The sequence below is a fragment of the Salvelinus namaycush genome, chromosome 18 (assembly GCF_016432855.1).
Source record: "Salvelinus namaycush isolate Seneca chromosome 18, SaNama_1.0, whole genome shotgun sequence".
Classification (NCBI taxonomy): domain Eukaryota; kingdom Metazoa; phylum Chordata; class Actinopteri; order Salmoniformes; family Salmonidae; genus Salvelinus; species Salvelinus namaycush.
Genome location: NC_052324.1, coordinates 22924610 through 22928052, shown reverse-complemented (window position 1 = coordinate 22928052; position 3443 = coordinate 22924610).

Below are 3443 nucleotides of genomic sequence, written 5' to 3'. Positions count from 1 at the left end.
CTCATTTGTCTTCATGGGAAATAAAATATCATACTTTCAATTGCCAGATGAAAATAATTTGTAGTAATTGGATGTATGTATTTTTTGCTGTGTTCTTCGGCCCTGGTAATCAAATGTGTTATTCTACCATTTGTCCACTACAGGTCACCCGGTTAACGTGACGACAAGAGGCTTTCTCCCCCGGGCATCATCACTCTTGTAGGTCTCCCGTGACGAGGATGATGATGACAGGAAGGGAACGGTAGCTATCGGTGCGAACATCAATATGCAGAGAAAGACGTAAACACCGAGTTTAAAGGTTGATCCTGCTAATTTCGCTAGCAAAATTATAGATCTGAGATTTTCACCAGGTAATGCTCCCACACTTTTTCAGAAGAAGTTCCAAAATGAAATCTAGAATCGGCTTCCTATATCGCAACAAAGCCTCCTTCACCCATGCTGCCAAACATACCCTCGTAAAACTGACTATCCTACTGATCCTTGACTTCGACGATGTCATTTACAAAATAGCCCCAACACTCTACTCAGCAAACTGGATGTAGTCTATCACAGTGCCATCCGTTTTGTCAGCAAAACCCCATATACTACCCACCACTGCGACCTGTATGCTCTCGTTGGCTGGTCATCACTACATATCCGTCGCCAAACCCACTGGCTCCAGGTCATCTATAAGTCTTTGCTAGGTAAAGCCCTGCCTTATCTCAGCTCACTGGTCACCATAGCAACACCCACCCGTAGCACCTTTGGCCGCCTTTCCTTCCAGTTCTCTGCTGCCAATGACTGAAATGAATTGCAAAAATCTCTGAAGCTGGAGTCTTATATCTCCCTCTCTAACTTTAAGCATCAGCTGTCAGAGCAGCTTACCGATCACTTTCCCTGTACACAGCCAATGTGTAAATAGCACACCCAACTACCTCATCCCCATATTATTACTTACCCTCTTGCTCTTTTGCACCCCAGTATCTCTACTTGCACATCGTCATCTGCACATCTATCACTCCAGTGTTAATGCTAAATTATAATCATTTCACTCTATGGCCTATTTATTACCTTACCTCCCTACTCTTCTACATTTGCACACACTGTACATACATTTTTCTATTTTTATTTTCTACTGTGTTACTGACTGTACTTTTGTTTATGTGTAACTCTGTGTTGTTGTTTTTGTCGCACTGCTTTGCTTTATCTTGGCCAGGTCGCAGTTGTAAAGGAGAACTTGTTCTCAACTGGCTTACCTGGTTAAATAAAGGTGAAATTTAAAAAAATAATAAAGTTATCAGTTCCCAGATGTGGAGAGACGTAAAATGTTGCTGGGCTTCTAGCAAGAGAATAGAGGTGTAGCCACCAATATCGGGGCAGTGCACTAAGTGTAAGATTACGAAATTGTGAATCAATTGGATGTTCAAGATATGCATTAGTTAACGTTAGCTAATTAAGTTGGTCATTTTAAACATCACCACGAGGATGCGTGATTCCATATGGAACAGGAAAGACTAGTATGACTTCTCTCCTTGCTAAATGTAGCTGTTCTTGCGCCAATCAATCTACCAATCAGCCCCTTTGATTTGGTCCAGACTCAGCCATGTGTCACCAGTCAGACTAAATGCGTTATGAATTGTGTTATACATTTGTTATAACATTTGTTTTGTTATAAATTAATAATTTTGAAACCATTTTCTTTATTTTCCCCTTCCAATTTAGGAGAGGATGCCATTGAATTTACCAAGTTATCTGTCTGGAAACTAACCTGAGAAACAAGATGAAGAGGGGTCTATTCAACTGCTGCTTCTGGTTGTCTTCCTGTGAGTGTTGTATGGTTTCTAATATAATGTAATAACGTTTATTAACATTGTTACATCCAAATATGTAATAACATTGACAAATTGACTTGTTTGGTGCTATTTCAATTATTTAAATGATCTTAAGTGTGTGTGTGTGAGAGAGAGAGATCTCCCTCAGTGTGACAACAGCTTCCCACCTTTATTTGTGAGATCCAGGCAGAGGAGATGTGGCTGTATAAGTTTCACAGAGTGTAGAACGACCATGTCCCCACCTCTCTCATGTTTGTGAGTACTGGTGTGTGCTGGGGGAGGCACTGAATTCAATGAAATCATGGAACATTAAATGGAAATATTTGTTTGGTAACATTTTAATTGAATGGGGTATTCATGAAGCAACATCTTTATGAAACTAGTCATGACATTTTCATGATTGTATACTCCCCTGTTACCATTTGTCCTGCCTTACTTATTATATTCCTATGGTACTGATCATGTCCCTCGTATCAGTGTGTGGAATGTTTTACACAATTTCTGGTGATGCTGCTGCTTATCTTCTTGACGAGAGCAGAGAGGGAGCCCTTGCTAGGTAAGGCCTGACTGTAAACTACACATGCTGTTTGGCATCAGAACAGCTGCTGGGAGAGAAAGAGAGAGATACTGATCCAGTTGTTTGCCTCTGCTCCTCAGCGGTGACTCTGGCTCAGGTATTGAACAGAGTTTTCACCAATGTCATCTAGCTGGTTGTGTGCCGGTGAGTACTAGTCTGGAGTGTTTCTACAGTGTATTCGGAAAGTATTCAGACCCCTTGACTTTTTCAACATTTTGTTACGTTACAGCCTTATTCTAAAATGGATTAAATCTTTTTTTTTTTTTTTTAACCAAGTCTAGATTTAACTTTAGCCTGCAGCTTTGATATGTGCTGAGAGAAGGACAGTGTACCGTCTAGCCATACTCCCAAGTGCTTGTATGAGGTAACTACCTCAAGCTCTAAACCCTCAGAGGTAGTAATCACACCTGTGGGGAGTGGGGAATTCTTCTTACCAAACCACATGACCTTTGTTTTGGAGGTGTTCAGAACAAGGTTAAGGGCATAGAAAGATGTTGGACACTAAGAAAGCTTTGTTGTAGAGCGTTCAACACAAAATCCGGGGAGGGGTAGCTGAGTATAAGACTATCATCTGCATATAAATGGATGAGAGACCTTCCTACTGCCTGAGATATGTTGTTGATGTAAATTGAGAAGAGCGTGGGGCCTAGGATCGAGCGTAGGGGTACTCCCTTGGTGACAGGCAGTGGCTGAGACAGCAGATGTTCTGACTTTATACACAGCACTCTTTGAGAAAGGTAGTTAGCAAACCAGGCCAAAGACCCCTCAGAGACACCAATACTCAAAGTTTTGGCCAAGTCAATAAAAATAGCAGCACAACATTGCTTAGAATCAAAGCCAATGGTGACATCATTGAGGACCTTTAAAGGTTACAGTGACACATCCATAACCTGAGCGGAAACCAGATTGCAAACCAGAGAGAATACTATAGACATCAAGAAAACCAGTCAGTTGATCATTGATAAGTTTTATATAGAAATAGGCCTATAACAGTTAGGATCAGCTTGATCTCCTCCTCTAAATAAAGGACGTACCGTGGCTGCTTTCCAAGCAAT